This window comes from Lycium ferocissimum, chromosome 12 (genome assembly GCF_029784015.1).
Source record: "Lycium ferocissimum isolate CSIRO_LF1 chromosome 12, AGI_CSIRO_Lferr_CH_V1, whole genome shotgun sequence".
Lineage (NCBI taxonomy): Eukaryota > Viridiplantae > Streptophyta > Magnoliopsida > Solanales > Solanaceae > Lycium > Lycium ferocissimum.
The window spans coordinates 12,399,055-12,423,780 of record NC_081353.1 but is presented as its reverse complement, the minus strand read 5'-3'; the positions used below and the strand labels follow the sequence as shown (position 1 = coordinate 12,423,780).

Sequence of the window (24,726 nt, the reverse complement as noted above, 5' to 3'; positions counted from 1 at the left end):
CCGCAAGTATGCTAAACTACCCATAGATTTGTAGTTGAGGGCATTTGCTACCACATTCACGTTCCCCAGGTGGTACAAAATATCAACATCATAATCTTTCAGCAATTCTAACAACCTCCTTTGCCGCAAGTTTATCTCCTTCTACCTGAAGATGTACTGAAGACTCTTATGATCTGTATAAATGTCAACATGAACGCCATATAAGTAATGTCTCTAGATTTTAAGTGCATGAATCACGGCTGCTAACTCTAGGTCGTGAGTCGGGTAGTTCTTTTCATGCTTCCTGAGCTGTCTAGAAGCGTAAGCAATCACCTTGCCGTGCTGCATTAATACATAACGCAATCTGACCCTCGAAGCGTCACAATAGATAGCATAACCCTCGGATCCTCCGGAGCGCCTTTAATCGGTGTGCCGAAGTCAACCTATCCTTCAATTCTTGAAAACTCCGCTTGCAAGCATCTGTCCATTGGAACTTGGCTGCCTTCTGAGTAAACTTTGTCAATGGGGCAGAAAGAGAAGAGAAGCCCTCTACATACCTTCTGTAATATCCTGCTAAACCCAGAAAACTACGATCCTCTATCATAGGTCGAGGCCAAGTCTTCATAGCCTCTATCTTTTAAGTATTCACTTTGATGCCCTCATCTGAAACAATATGCCTAGGAAAGCCACAGAGTTTAGCCAAAATTCACATTTGGAGAATTTCGCATACAGCTTCTGGTCCTGAAGGACTCTGAGTACCGCACGCAAATGATCCGCATGCTCAGTCTCTGATCGAGAATAAATCAGAATATCATCTATAAACACGATCACGAACAGGTCTAGGAAAGGTCTGAATACGCAATTCATCAGGTCCATAAATACAGCCGGAGCATTAGTCAACCCGAAAGATATAACAAGGAACTCGAAATGACCATATCTAGTCCTAAATGTCTTCGAATGTCCTTCCTCGATCTGGTGATAAACGACCTCAATGTCTTCGAGAAATATCTAGCACCCTACGATGATCAAATAAATCATCTATCCTCGGAAGTGGATACTTATTCTTAATCGTCACCTTATTCAACTATCTATAGTCGATACACATCCGTAGTGAACCATCCTTTTTTCTTATGAACAATACTGGGGCTCCCTATGGTGATGTACTAGGTCTGATAAAGCCCTTCTTCAATAAATACTTCAACTGTTCCTTCAACTCTTTCAACTCAGCGGGGGCCATCCTATAAGGAGGGATGGATATCGGCTGAGTACCCGGTAGTACATCTATAGCGAAGTGAATTTCTCGCTCTGGTAGGAGGCCTGGAAGCTCGTCTAGGAGCATATCTATGAACTCATTAACTACAGGAATGGACTGAAGAGTTTGCGGTTCTGCTTCTGTATCCTGAACTCGAACTATATGATAGATACAACCCTTCGAAATCATCTTCTTCGCCTTGAGATAGGAAATAAACCTACCTTTCGGTGAAGCCGTATTGCCCTTCCATTCCAAAAATGGCTCTCTCGGAAAGTGGAACGTGACAGTCTTCGTCCAACACCCCACATTAGCATAAACAGAAGCTAACCAATCCATCCCCATAATGACGTCAAAGTCGACCATCTGTAATTCTATGAGATCTGCTATGGTCTGACGACCACAAACAACTATAGAACAACCACGATAAATCTTCCTAGCAATAATAGGTTCACCAACAGGTGTAGACACAGAAAATGGCTCATTCAATAATTCTGGCGCTATACCGAATTTTCCCGCAATAAGTGGAGTGACATAGGATAAATTGGACCCCGGATCTATCAACGTGTAAACGTTATATGAACAGACTATTAACATACCTATCACAATGTCTAGTGAGGACTCCAAGTCCTGACGACCTGCCAAAGCATAGATGCGGTTCTGAGCCCCGCCTGCACCAGAAGCTCCTCCCCTACCTCTGCCTCTACCTGCTGAAGACTGAGGCCCGTGCCCAGAAGGACGCACGAAGGCTGATGACCTTGGTATAGAACCTGTTAGCTACGCCATATTAGTAGGTCTCCCTTGTGGGCAGTCCCTCTTGAAATGGTCTGGGCTGCCACAAGTATAACAAGCCCTCGACCCATACTGACATCGCCCATGGTGCGCTCTACCACAGTTACCACACTGTTGTGGTAGTGATCTATCCTCGTCCGGACCCCTCTGCTGCGTCGGGACCCGGACGAGGTCCGGAGGGAATATAATACCTTGATCGTATCCCTAAGCCCGGGGGAGAAGGTGGACCTAAATGGCCTACCCTGGTACTGGGGTCTGAAACTCCCCCTACTATCACCCTGCTGACCAATAGTCCTAGCCCTCTTATGATGCTCCCTCTCTATCCTCTCAGTCGCCTGCCACTGACGTCTACGATCCTCGCAGTTCTGTGCGAATGCCTGGATACGAGCAAGGTCCATATTATCATTCACCGCCGCAGTGGTACAAGCCTCAACATAATCGGGGTGCAAACCCGCTATGAACCTGTGAATCCTGGCCCTCGATGAATCAAAGAAGGATGGAGCATATCTGGCCAAGGAATCAAATCGGAGGCAATAATCTCAAACGCTAGAACAACCTTGCTGGACAGTTAAGAACTGATCTAACCTCGCCTCTTATATCTCCAACGGTAAATAATGATCAATGAAGGCCTCTGAAAACTCAGACTAACGCGCTGGAGGTGCCTAAGGACCTCTGGCATGCTCCCACCTCTCATACCATAAGACCGCTATATCACGAAGCCTGAAAGCCGCTAACTCTGCTACCTCGGTCTCGGTAGAATGCATGACCCTGAAAATACGCTGAAGCTTATCAACGAAGTTCTGCGGATCCTCATCCCGCTTAACCCCTGAGTGCTCTGGAGGGTCAAGTGCTAAGAACTCACGAACCCTCGAACTGTTGGACCCATCAGTGGTCACTGTTCTAGCAGGTGCTCTCGGCTGTCTCTGTGTTGTCACAAGCTGAGTCAATAAGTGCACCGCTCTCCTGAGATCCTGGTCTGTCGGTGCGGGAGAGGGTACTGGAGTTGCTGCCTCCCCCGAGAGCTCCTCGGGCGGCGAAGTCGTCGATGATCGCTAGAGTAGGGTCTCACCCTGGCCCTCAGACTGGGTCTCGACTGCAGGGTGTGCCCTATATTTCCCTTGCCCGCTGCCGTATTGCCTCTCCAGCTAGCTACAACCTTCTTAGTCACCAGCATAGCTGTGTACAAATATGGAAGGGTAAGTTTAACTCAAATCTCCTTTGACTTGGCTCTATAGCACGATTTAGATCTGAAAGAAAGGTAACCAATTCCTAAATGCCTTATAGCTTCCTGTTCATATGATGTGGTGCACGGCACATTTATAAACAAGACTCTACTAGACACGGCTTGTAGACTCCCTAGGACAGACCTGCTCTGATACCAAGTTTGTCACGCCCCAAATATGGAGTGGCGTGACCGGCACTCGATGCCAAACTAGGCCCGAGCGAACCACTCTAAATCTGAAACTCTGGGTAACAACTCCCAACTTAAGCAATAAGGACACCGCACACAAATAATACCAACAAGCTAGCGATGCCGCAACTATATATATATATATATATATTCGACTATACGGGAACACACATAATATATATATATATATATATATATATATATATATATATATATATATATACACACGATATATACAAGCGTACCCTACGAAGGCTTCTATGGTCGTACAAAGCCAACAAAAGTATCCAAACGGACATATACAAGCCGACGAGGAGGGTCACACGTACACACTATATACAGGACTCGTTTACAAGCCTCTAGGGAATGTATGACTATACCACGCAATCTGTAATAAAAAAGAGAGACTCCAAGGACCGGGCAATTTTGAACAAAAAGGGAGCTCACCAATCACCTGATATCCGATTCCTCCCTGCGGGAGGTCTATCAATCTATCGATCTATACCGCAGCATAAATGCGAGCGCCCCGCAAAAAGGGACGTCGTACGAAATAATGTACCGAGTGTGTAAGGCAAATGATAACTGAAACTGAACTGAAAATAATACAATTTGGAGGCCAAAGAATTCTCAAAATGTCACTCTGATCTGTCTCAAATGAAATGCAATACCATGATATCATATGTCTCTCTGACCAAGTGGCCAGGATAAATAAAAGTCTCACTGACCCGTCGGCCATGCAATTTTGTCTCACTGACCCGTTGGCCAGGCAATCTGTCTCACTGACCAAGTGGCCACGCTAAACAAAAGTGTCACCGACCCGTGGCAGGCAATAAAATGTCACCGACCCGTTCGCTGTGCAATCGTCTCCACCGACCAAGTGGCCAAGCTAAATAAAATATATGTATATCAGGTATGTGCAAAAGAATACTGATACTGTAACATGTCTCTTCTCTCTCTATGAACTCAAGGACATAGGAAGGGAATATAGTCCCTCAGAAAGAATAATAGAACACTCGAAAATCATGTAACAATATGATAGGTTCTACTTAGATAATTTCTGGTCACAAGGTTATTACGCTCTTACCTTATATGGAATCATGCCAAGAAAAGAAGGAATAGCCTTAACATACCTTTTAGGTCTCCTTACTACTTAACGCTTATCCTCTCAAGCTCGTAAATCTACATTCAAGAGAATTCATTCTATTGTTAGGATTATCATTATATGCTTGTCTTAAGCTTTCAAATTAAACCACTTTAGACTCCACCGAAATTCGGGCAGCATCTTTCCTGTTTATATCCCTATCCCGAAATCACAATACCAACAACCAACCACAACAACCACAACGTTAACATCAACAACATTATCATCAATACTAAAATATTCCATAAAATATCCCACGCGATGTTTATCCAATTTCTCATCTAGCAAATGCTTTATACGATTATTTTATATCTCTACCTCCGTAATTAAACCAAAATCGATATTAATAAGGAAAAATTCATACCTTGTTCCCACTAGAACGTCAATATCTTTAATATCCGCCTTGAATCTAAGATAAGATTCGTCGCAATACAATATTATAATCGCAACTACACGCTGTCCGAACCTAAATTCAAAATTTCACTTGATTTGGACTAAAATTCTATGGGTGGAAGTCGGGGAAGGATTCCAGAAAGTTTGGGAGAGTTTTTGGGGTGTTTCGATGAAAAATAAGGGGGTAAACCCCTTTTTATAACATTCCAGAGTCGATTTGAACCGACCTAGAATTTGCTTAGCGCGTTTGCGCCACCTTGGGGCGCGTTCGTGCTGAGTTATCCCTTGCTTCTCTGCGCGTTCGCGCTACCTCCAGGCACGTTCACGCAGAGTTAATCTCGGCGCTGGTAGTCCGTCTTAACATACTCATAACGTTTTATTTCGATGTCGGATCGACGCGCGGTTTGTTGCGTTGGAAACTAGACTTCCTGAACTTCAATTTAGGATTTTGTTCAACTTCAAAACTCCTGATATACTAGGAGATATTCCTTTCTCAAGTTATACCAAAATTATCGTACAAACCTTGCCCAACTTTCTCCAAAGTTCCAAAACCTAGTCTCCTTAATTTACTTGTTCTCCAATCCTTCCATAACCTATTACATGAACTTAAACCCTCAAAACCATAAGATAGACGCATATAATCTCATATATCTTAGACAATAACTCCAGTGTCTACAATTGAACAACTAACACCTAACGAATCTCAATGTACAAAACTACGAGGTGTAACATTTTGGGAGCCTAAAATCAGATTTTGTTGGGAATGAAAATCCTCCTATGCTCTCCTAATTCCTCCCTTCAATAGTAAATTGTTCCTAAAAGTCTTCACCTAGAGAGATAATAAAATGGGTATCACTAAATCCTAGATGGGAAGGATTATTGGTTAACTTGTTCTTCATATGTAGTTCATTGATTTATAGCTCTCACGTTCTTCATCCTAGATTGGTTAAACCTACATTCCTAACTTCTTCCTGATGGTAAATTAGTTTTTCCATGAATCTTGAAAATGGGTTTTCTCAAGAAAAGAGTCAAAAATGGCAACTTGGTCTAGCAATAACTCCCTATGGTTAGGAAAAAAGTTCTTTTGGTAATAGAAGCCTAGAAAACTATGGGTGGTTCAAATTCCTAATTTTTCCTTTTCAATCCAAAATCCCTTACAAGTGTGTTAATGGTGATTCCTATCCTTGGCTCTTATGAGCATTCCAAGTTCCTTCATTCGGGTTACAACGTGATGGAAGAATTGAAGGTCTTCGGACGTTCGTGGCACTCGCTCGGCCTTGAGGTAGGTTACGGCTTCCTTTTTGGTAGACTTCGGTTAGATTTACATATTCATGTATTAGAAAGAAATGGAGAATGCATGTATAGGTATTGGAGATTTAGGATGGATTCTTAGAATGGTACTATTATGTGACGTTTGTGTTCGGGCTTGTGGCCTGTAGATTTCCTTGGATTCTTGTGTTGAATTTACATCGGTGAATTGTTGTGACTTTGAAGTAGTTGTTGTTAATTATTTTCTATGCGCCTTGGTGAGGAATTCCGTAAGGTGTTCCTAATTGGTTCTATGCTAATAATATTGAACCTGCTTGATATTGAAACGAGTAAACGTACCAATAATCATGAAAGGGATTCTAGGCTGGGTATTAGGGAAGTCTTGTAAATAGACGGTGAATTATCATGTATTAATTTGGTTAGATAGTAAGGAAGTGAGGTAATACGTTACGTGGCTTGATTGTTCTATTGCGTTGGCTTGATGCCACGTGTTGTTAGTAGATATTGGGAATTGTTGTTCTATGTTGTTTGTGATATAGTAGTACCGTATGACTTGTGTAGTCTTTCATGATATTGTTGGTACTCGTGATATTGATCTGATCATCTATGGTTGATACGAGGATAGAGTTCCGTATGACTTGTGTACTCTAGCATGATATTGTTGGCATACCCATATTGGTACTTGCGGTACTGATCTGATTATTGATATTGACACATACATTGCACGCATTCTCATTCTTCATGATATACTGTTGATACACTGTTGGTACTTGATGAAACACTGTGATAAGTTGGGCTCGGTTTTTAAATGAGAGTGTGAGAGTTCGATATCCGATATTAGTCCCAGAATCGTAGATTGAGTGAGTGCATGGACTTCGCGGGTCCCCCAGGTGCCGGTGAGAACCCCCGTGGGCAAAGATCTGGGGTCTCGTCACTTTATTGAGCAAAGATTCGGGATGAGTGGCACTTAGACTTCGCGAGCCACCTTGGGTTGTGGTACCTTGACGTAGAGGTATTCCGTCCGGAGTACATGTCTACACAGGATTGCATGGCATTACATTTGCATTCATACATTATTGCATTGCATTGCATCATGTCTTATATTGAGATGCTTTGTTCTTTGTACTTGTGATGTCGGTTTCGAGTTGGATATATTGGAACTTGGAATAATTGGGTTTAGATGTTCTACTCAGGCGATGACGTGTACTTGGTTACGGTTATGGTTGCCTTATACTTGTTATTTTATCTTTTAGATCATTCGTAGGATCAGTTATATGTGTGGCTTACAAAAGGATGTAGGATAAGGAATATCTTAATGATGAGTGGGCTCCTGTACTAAGAACGAATGGCATAATGTTAAAGGACTTGCGTGAAACTGTTTTGGAATTGATTGGTGGCTATTAGAGAAGAGTTTGCATGATTTAAATAGTCGTGATGTTATAACGAGTAGTAAATAGATGTATGGTGTTGATCTAGTTGCTTATCCTGCTTATTTGTGAATTCTTTTGCTGATATGTGTTTCTAACCATAGTCGGCCTATGATGCTTACTCAGTACTTGTTGATTGTACTGATACTACTCTTGCTACATCCCTTTTGGGGTGTAAAGTGTTTCAGGTAATTGATTGTGATGCGTTGGGAGATGCACGGTACCTATCTTGAAGATCTCCTCCCATTTCATTCTGTGATGGAGGCTTAGTCTTAGAGTTGAATTCCATTCTGAAATTTACATTAGTAGCTCTTGTACTAGTCTAGGCCAGGTTGTGGGAATCGGAATGAGTCATGTAATTATTTAACTGTTGTAATCATTTTCAAATCTTGAGTTTATATAATTATTTGGTTTCTGCTGTTAGTTATATATATTGGATTAAATGAATCGTTCCTTGCTTTTTGAAGTGTTAATTGATTACGGGTTCGCCTACCGAGGAGAGAAAGGTAGGTGCCCGCTCGATTTTGAAAGAGGTGGTGATTGCAGTAAGAGTAACTTTAAGGAGAAAACCTAATTTAACTTATGTATTATTGTAAAGGTATATATAGGAGGTTAAGCCTAGAACTATCAAGTCTCATTTTAAATTTGAAAGTTAATCATGGTCACATAATTTTTTCCATACATCTAATTACCTAATTATTTAATGTAACATTTAGTGAGAAAATAATATGGTAGCCAATTTTCCTTTAATAGCCCAAAAGTAAATCTTTTTTTCCCAACATATTTTTTTTCTTACTAATATATAAGATAAATTTTTTATATCCATATAAAATATTAAAGTAAATCATAACTACATCTTTTTTCTCTTACATCTAATGTTGCATTTAGTGAAGAAATCATATGGATCACCAATTTTTCTTTAATAGCCCAAGACTAAATCTTTTTCCTGAACATTATTATTTTTCTTACCTTATATATAATATACATATTGTATAATTATACATATTATACATATTGTTTTGTTGAAAATCTGTCGAATTATCTATAATTTTTATATTTTTTATTATATGTAGTAAGCAAATAAATTTTTCCCACTGTTGAATGATCTCTATCCTCCTCTACCTATATTATTTTCGCAACTACGATATTTTATTTTATTTTTCATTTAGTGTTTAATTCAAATGAAAGGAAAAAATTATTTTACTTGATATGTTAAATTAGAAAAATCATTCCCATATTTTCAGATGCCTTTTGAACAATCAAGTCTCATCTTAAATTTGAAAAGCAAATCATACCGTAATTTTTTTTCCTTACTTCTAATAACCTTATTACTAAATGTAGCATTTAGTGAGGAGATCATATGGGTTGTCAATTTTCCTTTAATTAGTCAAACCTAAAAAAAATTTGCCTAGCCTAATTTTGTTTCTTACTTATATTATAATATAGTTATTTTGTTTAAGATCCTATTTTGCTGCTGTAATGTTTTAAATTTTTAAAGTCATCAAATCAAGTAATAGATATATAATATGCAGTATTAGAATATTTTCTGTACATTATATTTTGTATTAAGAATTTTTTTGTAATCCAACAAATTACATTTGGAAGCTTTGAACAATAAAGTCTCATTTTTAATTTGAAAAGTAGATCATACTACATCTTTTTTCCTTATATCTAATAACCTAATTATTCATGTAGCATTTAGTGAGGAAATCATATGGTCCTTTAATAGCCCAAATCTAAATCTTTCTTTCCTAGCATATTTCAAAGTCATCAACTCTTTAAAATCTTAAGTAAATTCATTTACTTTATTCATTTTAATGCCAAAGTATAAAAAGTCAAAAGTTATCTCAATGTACGTTTAATACACTTCTATAAAATGTGAAATGAGTGTCTCAAGTGAAGTATAGGGTTATTTTTCAAATAAATAATTATTTTTCATAGAGTTGTTTTTGTTGTTATTGTCGTTGTTGTTGTTGTTGTTCTTATTATGCAATATCCTAATATTTTCTCACAATTTTTTTTTTAAAATTCTGTCATGAAATATTATCTTACCATTTAAAGGAGTATTCTTGACTATAATTAGATCCCAGAATATCAATTAATTATATTTCTCCAATTAAATCCACGTAATTAGGTGAGTACATTTAATAATGTCAATTACAAATAGAATTTGTTGCCAAGTGGTTTGTTCATATTACGTCACTTGACTTAATATCAAGCTAACTACCCTCCTTTTATATATAATATAAATTATTATTATTATTATTATTATTATTATTGTTATTGTGATTGTTATTGTTATTGTTATTATTGTTATTCTTATCATCATCATCATCATCATCATCATCATCATCATCATCATCATCATCATCATGCAGTATCCTAATATTTTCTCTTTAAAGTTTTTTTTTTGAATTCTGTCGTGCAATATTATCTTACCATTTAAAGGAGTATTCTTGACTATAATTAGATCCAAGAAAATCAATTAATTATATTTCTCCAATCAAATCCACAAAATTAGGTGAGTACATTTAATAATATCAATTACAAATAGAATTTGTTGCCAAGTGACTTGTTCATATTACGCCACTTGGCTTAATATCAAGCTAGACTGCCCTCCTTTTATATATATAGATTGAGTGATGGTATTTAAAAAAAAAAACATGAACTGTCATTGTTGTAATTTAATAAAACGAATATTTTTCTTTACTAATAAGCTTGTTAGGTATTACATGTCCTCATGATATCTCGTCCATAACAAACTACTAGAGAGCCTATGCCCGTGCTGCGCACGAGCCCAACACTTTATATGTATTTTATATTGGGTAGTGTTATTATGGTTAATTTTCAAGTAGCTATTGCCATTTAGGATTTAAGTCACATCTTAGGTGAATGAAACTGTGCAAGTAGAGGGTAGCGACATTAATTAGTATCACATTTTTAAATGTTGGGTCCGTGCACAGCGCGGGCAATATTGTAAATAACGATAAATCCTGAAAAAGAGAATACCTATGGGTTTACTAATGCATCATGATGCATAATTCGATATCTAAATAGAAATTTTAACATAATTCAAAACAAAAGAATAATGCTAACATCTACTACCTATAAAAGCATACAGGATATCCTAAAAGATGAAAGTGAATAAATATAAAGGTAAGCATCTAATGAGAAATGATAGTTAGATAAACATAATATTACAGGCCAAACTCACCAACCAAGGTTCTTCACACAACCTTTTATAGTGGGTTTAAGATATATTTCAAAGAAATGAGAAGCTCAAGCAAATCTTTGATCAATTTTACAGATATTGTTGTTCCCTAAACCAACGCAAAAATCGTTCACTTTCACAATATTCAGGGATGATTTAAAATATCCAACAATAAGAAGATTATCGTAAGTAATGAGGTAAGATAGTATAAGACGACTAAAATAAGTTTGCACTGTTTATGCATATATACATTTGTCTATTACATTGATGATTGCACTGTCATATATACATCATTTATAGCACATATTTACAGAAAAAGTATTTTCTTAGTAGCAATCATGCATGTTGTAGTTGTGCGACTCCATGGTTGACAAAATACCTGTAGAAATTTGTGATTAAAATTAGTGCAAGTTTTCAAGTGATGGATGTAGAGAGTGTAGTAGTAGTGCAGTTCAGCTAGCTGTGTCATGTACCTTTTTAAAGCATGGGGCGTCACATATGGTTGTAATGTAGCTTTTCAAAAAGGCAGTCTTCTGGCAAAAAGATAGTAGCTTGACAGTGCATTGGCAAAAAGATAGTAGCTTGACAGTGCATTGGCAAAAAGATGTGCTCCAAAAACTTGTTGGCAAAACCTGATAACAAAATGAGGCTAGGTTTGGTTAGGAATGTAGATGTTGAAAGTAAATGAAAAAACCAAAGGGTTCTATTACCCACTCCAATTGATAGATCAGCATTAGACAAAAGTGGTTTAGAGATATAAAGAAAGTAATTTTTTTTTTCCTTAGAAGTAACATTGTTGTTTTCTATCAAGTGTATAGCTTACTCATGAGCAGCATATGTTGTTCAAAATTAATGGTTCAACAATGCATTTTCCAGAATTCCAGAATCTTTGTCGTCTCTTCATGATGAAGTGGTCGCATTTGCAGCAGATCCGCCATGAAATTGTCCACTCAAAAGAAGAAATAGGTCCGGTTGATAAAGATGTTTCCTTGTGGTCTTTGTTTTGTAGTGGCTGAATGCTTATAGATGTTCTTTGCGGGGTGGTGGTCCAAATATTATAGGTACTCTCGTTAAAGGATTTAAAGGGGGAAAACCGAATCGAATATGGATCTCGCCGATGTCTAAGTCAAACTTTAGTCATCTGGAAGGTGTTTTTATGAAGAACCCACTCCACCCAGAACCGTCCCCTACTATCACTAAGGAAGTTCAAGAAGAAGCGGAGCTCTATATAGGTAATATCCCTTCATCTCTTACTTCTTCATGAGTCATATCCTTTTCCGTCCCTATAAATTGGTCTATTCAGCATTTGCGTAGTTGACGCGCGCCTAATTGAATATTTACTTTTGACACATATGACATTGAAATTGATGAGCCTGTTCCTGTGGCTTCTACTTCATCTCATAACACACAAAATACTAAGAGAGGTAAACTTACATCGAATCGATCATCTATACTTTCAGAATCCATAATAACAAATATTTTCCTTGTATATATTGCAAAGAATCGAAAGAGAAAAGTTACTTGATTCTCGAGGGTGACGATGCCAAGCCCGGTACTTAGGACACGTGAAGAAATCATAGCAAAATATAGAAAAGCTGGGTAAAAGTGGTTTAGAGATATAAAGAAAGTTTTTTTTTTCCTAGAAGTAACATTGTTGTTTTGTATTAGTAGCAATACATACGAAATAGGATGAGTTTACTATAGCAACAGTAATTTTAAATAGCATGACAATTGTCATATAGACCAATAGCTTAATCCAACAATAGTGTAAGACCATCTCTTTTCGTCTATTCGAACTTATATCGTTGTGTTTTTCATAAAAATATATGGAATTATAAGATGTGGAGTCGAAGAGTAACATGTCATACATAATTCAAAGAAGGAGTAATACACACCATAATATATAACATCCAAACAAATCAAATGAGGAAAGAAAAATGTGAATTTGGATATATGTTCCAGATGTACCATAGAGATCTATCAACACATCAAATTGCAGCTGCTTTAAAATTAGAGTGCCGTTTTTAACGAATGAAAAGCATCTGTTATGCATTTCTGTTGGCCAAAGAAAGGAAGTTGCCAACTTTTTTTATGAAGTTTCTATTAGCATAGCAAGAGAATAAACAACCAAATCTTCGAACGTAAAAATGTTGCAAAAGATATATGCAACGTGTAATGGGTCATATCTCCTAAAGAGAACGTATTATCCATGTAAAAGTTATGGAGTACCAAAGAGTAAATAGACAAAAGACATATTGATTAGAAGGCACAAAAATTGAACCAAAAAAACATGAAGTATGAGAATTTATTTAGAGAGTTGCAGAATCAGAGGAGCAAACTCTGATACATCTATGTATTTATGGTCAAAGATCTAAGGTTATTAATTGAGATGTTCACTTTCAATTTACACCCATTTGAAAATCCCAAAACTCTGTTTTTTAAATAACCAACTATTCTTTGCAAAACAAGTTCAAGTGCAATCTAAAAGTTCCAAATAAAGTGAAAAATATTTGGCCTTCATGGCCAAATGCCTAGTCAATTTAATGACAAGAAGAAGATATGTCGAACATGAGTTGTTTCTTGGCTCCAGACACAGTTAGAATTATAAATAGGCAAACGGATAACAAAAATGAAAACCGCATAATATCACTATGGTAGTTCAACAATTTTTTATGATATCATACAGTTGCACTCTAGATTCTACAATGTAAGTGCCAAGTTTTATGGCATGTCTACTCTTATCATCATCAACATGTGAGGTTTGTATTATTAACACGGCCTATGCATGTCAAATTGCCTATGACAAAGACTTAATATGGAGTAAGTTTTCGGATCATCAACACCCGAATCGGAGAGGTGGAGATAAGAAGATATGGGTGGAATTTCATGATATTGAGGATGTCATTTCTGAAATATCGAGCAGAAATACTTATCAGAACAGTGGAAAAGATAGGAAGACCTAGAAATATGGAGGTTTAGATATGTGATCCCAACACCTATGGCCTACAGGAGAAATAAAGGGACTAAATAAAGAAGGGAAAAGCAGTAATCTGTTTAGGAGTTTTGAATAATTTTCTTGACTTAATGAGTACTTAGGAATGGTATACACTTAGGAATGGTATACCAAAAACCAATGATAAATCTAAAAATAAAGAATGAAGAAGGAAAAGGCAACTTGAAGACATTACAAATACTACTGATGCTATGTATGTCAATTGTCAAGTAAATGAGTAAATGTCGGTAATAGCGTACTCCAAACAGAGAAGTATTATTTGTAACGTAAGCTAGAGAAGATTCTCCGAGATGGTAACTTTAATAATGGTAACAATTAAGGAGAAGATTAAGTTATGTGTGAAATTGTAAGACTTACATTTTTAGTAGCTTTCACTCCCTGTGAAGAGGAGTCTTGGTTTCTGTTTTCTGTCTAGTGCTGGAAGGTCTGTCTTTGGTAGGCAGGTTCTGCTGATTCGTTTGGTCGAAGCCAATCTCCATAGCCTTGTCAATTAAAAGACTACTCCTATTAGCTCAGAAACCTACAGTGCAGTAATGATTCCATTAAATGGGCAAGGAATAGGTCCAAAACAGCGTAAAGAAATACACAGTGCCTGCCAAAACATAAAGAGTGAAGGCATGCAATTTCAGTTGATTTCTGCGAACACTGGAATTGTTTGTTTGGGCACTTCAATGAAGTCAGTATTTATCGTGATTAGTAAGCCTACCGAGCAGCAGACAATATTAGACAATTTGAAGGTTGAATGCACCTGTCATAATAATAGGCAACTACATTTAACTTATAAAAAAAGCTATAAGTGAAGAGGTGCAAGAATACAGCAAGACCAAGCTGTTTATGTGTTCTTTTTAATCAGGAAAACAATTCTGTTTACACAGGCTAGACTATGTAAAACGTTAAACTCTTGGATTTTCTTACAATCTAATAACCAACCCTAAGGACCTGACTGCTACATATGAGCTTGATGTATTCAAACTCAGATGTCTAGAAATACTATCTATTAGTTACTATTGAGCAAGCAGCTTCTATAAAAATTTTGAAAAGACAGAAAAATGGATCAAAAGGAACATAAAGAGATAATCGAATTGAAATTGGAGCAACTTTGAGTACAGTTCACGGATTTAACCATTAATTAAAGCTGCAGTATACTTCAAATGTCAAGAACTCAACTTTATTGATTGTCAAAGCAACCCGTAGCTATCTTGGATTGGAAGGCTAAATATTGTACCCACTTTATCGGAATCTTTTGGTGCTCAAACAGGGAGTTCTTAGTATGCAAAACACAACAGCCTTGTCTTTAGCATATTGAGCAATAAAATAGCTTCAACTACTATCAACGACAAAGGCAAAATATTTCATCATACAGCCACGCCTCACTCTAAGCCAACAGAAGGTTAAAATAAATTAAACTCTCCTATAATTTCTTTCTGTATATTCTTGTACTGTTATATCATATTTAATTCACTTAATTATAGAAAACAATGGCTACATAAAAAACACAACCCCACATTTGAAATTTAACACTAAAGATCAAAATCCACTACACATCCAGAGAATGGTAAAAAAAAAAAAAAATCAATTTCTTGCAATTCCTTTTTGACTCATATCTTGATAATAATCAAAACTTTATGAAACCATAGAACTAAATCCACCAAATGCCCAAATACATTGACAAATGGGAAGTTATGTATTCTGAGTGAAATTGAACATAATAAATAAACCCAAGAATCATCAAGCGGGAAAACTAAGAGGAGAAATTTAAAACTGATCCAAATTTCTACTTTATTAGAAGAGTCAAAGCGAAAGACAAAATTGGAGACGAACGGAGAAGAGTTCAAAAACAAATACCTGAAAATTGCAGCAACGGTCTGAGATACAGATAGATTTATTTTTATTTTTGATAGCTTGTGCTGATAGAGATATAGCTTGCTGATTTGCTGATAAAGATTTGCTGATAGAGATTATAGCTTGTCTTTGATAGAGATTTGGTGATAAAGATTATGGCTTGTGCTGATAAAGATTATAGCTTGTTGATGATAGATAGCTTGTTGATTTGGTGGTAGATATTTTGCTGATAGAGATAGATTTGAGAAGGCTCTGGAAAAAAAAAAGGGGCATGTGAAGAGGGTCAGAGCCTTCTGGACTTTTTTGGTAAATAAAATAAAATAAAGTAAATAGAAAATGTGATAATTGCCCCTCGACGGACGACGATCCCAACTGTTTTCACTCATGCTTCTATATTAGTAGTAATTTGTATCACTAATTACATGTTACCATTTAGTAATACTCAACGGGAAAGAAGGACAAGAAAAAAGAAGCTCATTAAACTTGTCTTTAAAGTACTTTTCAACTTATCTTTCTTAAGATTGAACAATGAACGACTCAAGTGGTAAGAACCATAATCAGCGCATTTCATAGATCTTGTATTTTCCTATCTAAAGCAATATAGATAGATACATATTTGTACTAATAGCGGATAATGATCATTTTAATGAATAGAAAAATTTCTAACAATAGACTAGAATTATAACATTTTTAAATTCTTCGATTCGATTTAACAACCAGATAAAACTTGTTAGAAAGCAATGGCATGATGTCTAAGTAAACTCGCTTAGCTCCTATTAATTTTTATTTCAATCCATCATTTAAAAAAATTCAATAATTATGAAAGGATTTCTTTTTTCTTTTCTTTTTTATAAAACCCCAGGATGGTTTATTCAATTCAAAAAGATCTTTACAAAGACTAATCAAAACTAGTTGAAAAAATAAAGAAAGCAAAAGAAAAGTACAACAAAAATAAAGCAGGTTCTTCTACTCTCTATAGCCTACTATTACAAGATTTCTTCTGCTTTTGTTTTGAATTAATCTCTTTTTATATTGCCATGTGTTCAGATTAACCACAATGTTCCTGCTTCCTCTCACCCAGGCCTATTTGATTAGATTAGTAGTGGTATTTAGTAACCCAGGGATGCTTGGGTTCCTTTTGCCTAGAGGAAGGTAGGTAGAATTCCTCTAGTCCACCTTCGATGATTTGTATTTGCTACGGAAGGACCAGGTTCCTCTTATGTCCTTCTCTTAAGATAAAGAGTCTTCCTCTCAATTGCTTGGAAGATGTCTGACATGTGTTCTTGTAGTGTTTATTATTCCCACAATGAGTGCATAAATCGATTGTAAGGTATGGATACGTACATGCTTCTGGGATTATATGGTGTTTTGACTCTTTTGAATCCCAGTCCTTTGTTTGTTTCTACTGTAGTTCTCATTCAGGGATTTTAGTGCTTCTGAAGACTTATTCCATCTGAAAGCTTTCTTCACTTTTGTTGTGGCTTTCCTCATTCTTCTTGAAGTGTCTTGTTCCTCTAATTTCTGCATGGAGATCAACTTTGACAGTTATTAGGATTTTTTCAAGATTTTCTTGAGTGTCCTCAACTTGATATGTTCCTTTGTTGATGCCAACATGTGTTGTTCTTTCTTAACTTCTAACTCAGAGTTTTCCTTACTTAGTGTGAGAAGCTAGTTCTTGAGGTAATCATGCAGAATTTCCAGGTTCTCTTTGTACTCCTCTAGACTCTTGAGTTCAATTTCAAGCATGGCATGTGTATTCATCAATATCTTTCTCTCAGCATGGAGATCTTCAAAGGCGCTGATGACAACATGAGTCACACTCTCTAGCTTCTCCCTGTAATAGGTGTGAATCTCATCTTTTATTTCAGTAAAGTTTGCCTCAATATTGTCATCTCCAGAATCTGAGTCTGAGTTGGCCATTAATGCCAATACATCTTTATCAGACTCCTCCTTGCCACTAGGGATCTATTTTGATCTTTTACCTCATATTCATCATCACTTGAGGAGTTTCTCATGGCAGCTAAAGCCTTTCTTAAATTCGATCAGCTTGCCCAGTGCTCATCCTATTTCTAGGGACCTACTCTCTTCTTCTTCTGTCAGGGTCATTGCTTCTATTAGGATCAGGCTACTCCTACTCGCTTCAAAAATCTGATTCTTGAACTAGTTTGCTTAAGAAGGTAATGCAGTGGAAAGTAAAAAATCAACATAAGAGTTTTTACGTGAAAAAATCCGTGTTCAAGGGAGTCAAATACCACAAGTTATCTTCTTATAGGATTTGCTGAAAAACTTCACTATAATCAAGCGGTAACAGATTTACAACTTCCTTGTCAAACCTAAAGGACATGTTTCTTCAACAGTCCACCTAAACAACCTAGTTGTATATGATAGGAAAGTAACTTAACCAACGAACACCTATTACATAATACTTGCAAAGGCAAATAGGTGGGAACCACAAAAGAACCTAACTACAAGAAAAGAACTAGATGGATAAATCTAGATAAGTTCGGGTTCTTTGTTGTTTGAATAGTTGCCTCTTCTTGAGATGAAGGTGTTGACTGCGCTCACGCTTCTCTCTTCATTGTAGTATTTGTGTTTATGGATTCCAAGCTCTAAATATTGACCGTGTTGTGTATATATAGTAGTACTCACCGCTTTCAATGGTTGAATACAAGAAGGTTTTGGTTTCATTAATTGTACCCAAAAACAAAACCTTGTTTGACTTAGATCCTCCTTTCTTTCAATGTTTACGTGTCAGCTTCCTTGTCCTACTAAAATGCTAATTTCCATGTTGATCAACTTATGATATATTTTAGAATATTACCATAACAGAAATCCAACCTTTCTTTGAATAGGAATCAGTCAATATTCCGTCTTCTCCAATGTTGGCATGAAATAGCTTAAGTCTCCAGTTGCGTAAGGACCAGTTCCTTCGAGCAATTCCTCTAAATGTTGTGACTACTTCACTAAGTCCTTTGGAGATCTGATTTGATATCTGGCTCTTCAAATGTATTCCTCCTTATATCTCCTTTTGATTGTCTCGGGCACATTGTTTATAAAATCATCAAAACTTCAATATTAAGCCTGTGATCGTTGAACAAGGCTACTCAACAATTTCTCCTTTTTTAATAATGACACACATATAGCGATGACTTCATATGTCTTCATTAATCTTCAGATCTGGATCAGCTACTTCCCCTTTAAGCATTGCTCTTATGTTAACAATATTCCCCCTTATAACCAACTCCGTGTTGTTCTAATACTACAGCTTTGTGTTCATACAACTAAGGCTCACTACACGTGGTTTGTAAGCTCGCAGTAGTTCTCCCTTGAGTTAAGCAAGGTTTGTGACCTCGCTAAGTCGGTAAGACTAAGTAATTAAGAGGGATTACTTAATCTTTTAGTAGGGACATACCTTCCGTTAATTGCAACCATAACGACAACTAGGTTGTAAGATTAAGCAACTATGATGGTCTGCTTAATCTACACAGGACATATCTTCCACTCATTTTAGCATGTTCGGTCGCTAGGTTGTAGAGAACCTGTAAGATGATATATTGTTAGTTTATGTGTAAAGACTAGGTTCTTCAGTTCAGGACATATTCAATCTTATCACTCCAATGTTTCTTCCTTCATTAAAACTTTTTTTTTTAACTCCCCATCCATCCTTATCACTCCATTTTTTTCCTCCCTTATTACTTTTCATCCAGTGCCTCAAATAGGAATGTTCTTTTATACATAAAAAATAATTCTTTTACAATGAGTATGTCCTAATTGGCCACTGGATATATGTATATGCACAACAGCTTTCAATATTTAATATTTATATTGGACCATCTTCAATCTTCTATGGTCATGATTTGACTGTGCCTGATTTATTTGATGTTTGCACATAATATGTATATTTGAGTTGAATCTTCCCCCTTTTAACATCATAAAAATAATAAGCAAGTACAAGAGCTCTAGAAACTTAATCTAGTTAAAACCTTAAGATCAATATTCACATGCACCACTTTAAGTCGTAAGACCCAAAACAAAAGATAGTTACTTATCATTCTGTGAACGATCCGATGCTTTAAAGAAAGGAAAGTGATAACTTTAGGATCTTGGCACGTTTGCTCGATATTCGAGGTATGTTAAGACTTTTTATACTTTTTTAGGGACGTTTTTATCAGTAAAGATTAAAATGAAAATAATAACGGGTAAGGGAGAAAGAGGGAGGTTCTCTTACCCGTGGGGTGATGGGTATTGGTACGTCTATACTGCCATGATAGATATGTATGTTAGGTCTAAATTGGTAGGATTTGGGATTGGTATAGACTGTGAGGGGATAGGGACGAATTTCTTTCAAGCTCAATTTGTGTAGGTGAGTCCGTTTTGCAGCTGAGTATATATATTCGCTTTTGTTACTCTCTTCATTCAGTTTTAGTGCCCCACCCCCTGCAATTATCCTCATCCTCTTATTTCTTCATCCCTATGACTTTATTTGAAACTAACCTATTCTTTTTATTCCTGACTGAAAACTTCGATGTTGTTAATCTGTTTATCCCATAGATACTAACTTTTCTAATGTTTCTCCATGCCCGGTGTCTTCCTCTTCTTTTTCCAGGTTCTCAGTTCTACCCTTCCCCCTGGGTCACTGTTTGTGTTCTACGGTAATAGATATTTCAATTTCTTAGCATATATGACTTTGGGAGTTTCTATTGGTGATTACTAGGTATGGGTTGAGGTGTCTACCGACCAATAGATATGGAATTGCAAACAAATGCAAGGCTTTGTGAACTTGAGTTTTGGTAAAGGGCAACTCAAGTTGGTTTCTTTCTTAAGGGGTTTTTTATGGGCAACTCAAGTTGGTTTCTTTCTTGAGGGGTTTTTTATGGCTGACTAGAATGGATTGGTATTATAGACATATTTAAGAAACTTTCAATTAGAAAAGAGATGCATACTTGATAGTCATAAGAACCAAGTTTGTTGACTAGTTTCCTCGTTGTATGTGTTGTCTGTACGCGATTGTCCATGCTAAGAGTGTCTTAAACACCCTTATTTTAATAGCCAATGGGAGAGACTGTTATAATCATTTCATCTTCAATTTCTGCTTCTTAGTTGTGTCTCCTATCAATGCAAGTTTGTGTTATTTTCTGCTTCGTCAGCACCCTTTCTCTTCTCTGGACCCGTTTCTTTGCGGGTGTTCTGTGATAGATTGTCCTGGCTTGTATATTTATTTTTCTCATTGATCTTCCTCTTGCTTTTAAAAGAATTTTCATGCACCAGTTCCCAGTAATGATATTTGAGAAGACAGGTTCTGATGCCTTCTATAGTGTCTCTATCAAGACTGATCTCCTTCTTCTTTTCTATTGGTGATTACTACGTATGGGTTGAGGTGTCTACCGACCAATAGATATGGAATTGCAAACAAATGCGAGGCTTTGTGAACTTGAGTTTTGGTAAAGGGCAACTCAAGTTGGTTTCTTTCTTGAGGGGTTTTTATGGCTGACTAGAATGGATTGACAGTATAGACATATTTAAGAAACTTTCAATTAGAAAAGAGATGCATACTTGATAGTCATAAGAACCAGGTTTGTTGACTAGTTTCCTCGTTGTATGTGTTGTCTGTACGCGATTGTCCATGATAAGAGTGTCTTAAACACCCTTATTTTAATAGCCAATGGGAGAGACTGTTGTAATCAGTTCATCTTCAATTTCTGCTTCTTAGTTGTGTCTCCTATCAATGCAAATTTGTGTTGTTTTATGATTCGTCAACACCCTTTCTCTTCTCTGGACCTGTTTCTTTGCGGGTGTTCTGTGATAGATTGTTCTGGCTTGTATATTTATTTTTCTCATTGATCTTCCTCTTGCTTTTAAAAGAATTTTCATGCACAGTTCCCAGTAATGATATTTGAGAAGACAGGTTCTGATGCCTTCTATAGTGTCTCTATCAAGACTGATCTCCTTCTTCTTCATGGAAGTGGACATTGCACAGTTTCCAGACTGCCTTTGTGCTAGGCCTTCTAGTTAGGGGACCTTTTCCTTTCATTGGCATATGTGTAGACCATCCACACATGTTCCTGTATCCCCTTACTCAGGCCTATCTATTTCAATCACTGATGACTTCTAGGAACCCATGGATGCTTGGGTTCCTGTTGACTGGAGGTGCGGTAGGTAGAGTCTTTCAGTCTATCTATGTCGATTTGTAAATCTAGGGGGACTGAATGCCCTGTTTCTAATGTATTGCATATTTCTTTCCATGGCAGCAATATTGTGTAGGCAAGTATTTCAATAATGTCAATTGTTCTCACGGTGAGTATTTAGTCGATTATGTGAAACTAGTACATACTTTCTCCTGAGATTATACGGGGTATTGGTTTTTTTGAATCCCAGGCCTTCTCTGTGTTTCTACTGTAATTTTTATTTATGGATTGAGGACCTGTTCTGTTACACCTTGGAAAATTTCGCGTTATCAAGACTGTGGACGGCTTAGTATGAGGTCAGGGGAGAGCAGAGTTACACAAGGATTATGGATGAAGATTATATTATCTGAGCATAAGAACATATATATGACATTTGGAGAGTGTATGGAGTAAATCGGTTAACATGATCACTCGATGATAGCCCTCGAAACCATGAGTTAAGGTGGGACCCACATGTCGGGATTTTGTAAAGGATATATTATAAGTGATACAAGTAGTACATGGAAATTTGAGCAAGTCCTAAGAAGGACCCATAAGCCAAATATGGACATAAGCCCTCTCAAAAAGACAATTTAAGGAAACGTTTTCGGCTCTTATGGCCATTTTAAGAGCAAGACCCTAAGCTGCCAAATGGCTCCGCGGGCCCCACGTGAGAAGGTCGGTGAAACCGACCTAGGAGGGGTATAAATATCCCATCAACCCCATTTTTTCAGCATAATAACATTCCAAAGGGTCCTAGAAAATTCTCTACACCTCCCCCAAGCATTATAGTCCGATAAATCAAGAATTTAACAAGATTACGCCAAACTAGTCCGTGAAAGGTGATTGTTCTTGCTTCTACTTAAGCTTGGTGTTGGAAAAGGTTGATGTGGCTGAGTTTTTTTCAAGTATAAGGTATGTTATTTATCCCATCTTTTATGTTGAGTTTATTTGAAGGTCTAGCAAGCCTTAAAAATGAAACTAGTTATGGAGAAAAGGCCATAGAGTGTTGTATTGTAGTTGTTGTGGTTATGGGCTGTTTTGAACGTGTTGTGGCCATGTGGATGGACTGATTTATGCATACAAAAATGGTATCTAACATTGTTGGCGTGTTGATGAGATTATACTCCTTGATTGGGATGGAAGAAAGTGCATACTGTTGTTGTATGTTGAAAATCGTCGTGTGGGATGTTTATGGAATATGTTGGTATGAATAATAGTGTTGTTGATGTTGGTATTATTGTTGTTGTTGATTGGTTGCTGAATTGTAATTTTGGGCTAGGCATATAAACGGGGGAGATGCTTTGCCGATTTTCGGCGAGAATATAAAGTAGTTTGATTTGAAATTTGGAACAAGTGTGCAATAAAGAGTCTAACGTTAGTGTGAATCCTTTTAAGTGTAGGCTTACGAGCTTGGACGAATAAGCGTAGCTAATAAGAGGTGGAACAGGTATGTAAAACTTATCCTTTCCTTCTTTTGGCATGTCTTAGATGTAAATAAGATATGATATGACACGAGCCTTGGGGTAACTCCATTCTTAAGTTCCGAGCTTGTTTACGATTCTTATTCACTTCTTGATGTTAGCATTCCTAATATAGCCGAGCTATGGCCTTTGTGTCTTTTGTATGATTGGATAATAAATGTTGCATAAAGAGTTTTTGTTCCTAAGGGATTCTATGTCGAATAATGTCCGTAACTTTCATAGACGGGCTCGGATCGCTTCGATACGTTCGTAGAAGGTCCTAAAGCGATTAATGTCCATAACTTTCAGGGGCGGGCTCGGATTGGTTTGATACATGTCTACGATCCCTAAGATTCTCTTTAACGTAGTCCTAATGGCATCTAGAACGGATTTAACATGACTATCGTTTGCTACTCGAGCGTTGATTTGTCTACTTATCTATAGAGTCTTAAAAGATGATTTATATGCATATGGTTTCTCACTACTCTGCTCGTGCGGGCTGTTATTACTTCTTTCACTGCGTCCTGGGCCAGGGCATGTATTCGTGCACAACTCCACTGCATTATTCACCGCGTCCCTCACTAGAGGGCCGGGGCACGTTATATGTATATGTATATGATGATATGATGATATGATGATATGGGGGAGGCGGCCAGGATGGCATATGATGACTTCATTCACCGCGTCCCTCACTAGAGGGCCGAGGCACGTTATATGTACATGTATATGATGATTTTATTTACCGAGTCCCTCACTAGAGGGCCGGGACACGTTATACATGCATATGTACATGATGATTATTTACTTATGTCCCTCAGTCCCATAATGGGCTGGATATGATATTGATACGCATGATTTATGTTTCAGAGGCAAGCCTTATGATTTTCTATACTCCTTATTTCAGTATGATCCTGTTTACTGTATTTCATGCTTTACATGCTCAGTACATATTCCGTACTGACCCCTTTCTTCGGGGGCTGCGTTTCATGCCACGCAGGTGTATACAGATGAGTAGAGGATATTAGTAGAAGATGTCCCAGCTGGATTGGCGAGCTCCATTTCCTTCCGGAGTGCTGCCGAGTCAGAGTATCTATGTTATGGTATCTTGATTTATGTTAGAGACTTTACGTACGAGTCACGTATATAACATGTCAGTCTTGTAAGCGGCTCTGTAAGCCGATGTATCATTATGCATTATGTTACAGATTTCATATGATTACAGATTTTACTTGATTTGAAAAGGGCGAAAAGCATGTTTTTTTTTTAAAAGTGTACATTATGCGTTCATTTCATGATTTAAGAGTCCAGTAAGATTATGAGTACCACGAGGATCAGCGGGTTCGCTCGGCCCTAAGTAAGGGTCGGGTGCCCA

General features: G+C 37.1%; 1 long non-coding RNA gene across 1 annotated transcript; it reads right to left on the bottom strand.

The window, feature by feature from the left end:
• Positions 1 to 11,052: 11,052 nt before the first annotated feature.
• Positions 11,053 to 14,366, bottom strand: LOC132040444 (uncharacterized). Its single transcript, XR_009410690.1, has 3 exons — positions 14,243 to 14,366; positions 11,346 to 11,504; positions 11,053 to 11,251 (listed from the first exon to the last, which is right to left on the bottom strand). It is a non-coding gene; the product is annotated as an uncharacterized LOC132040444 (long non-coding RNA).
• Between the last annotated feature and the right edge of the window lie 10,360 nt (positions 14,367 to 24,726).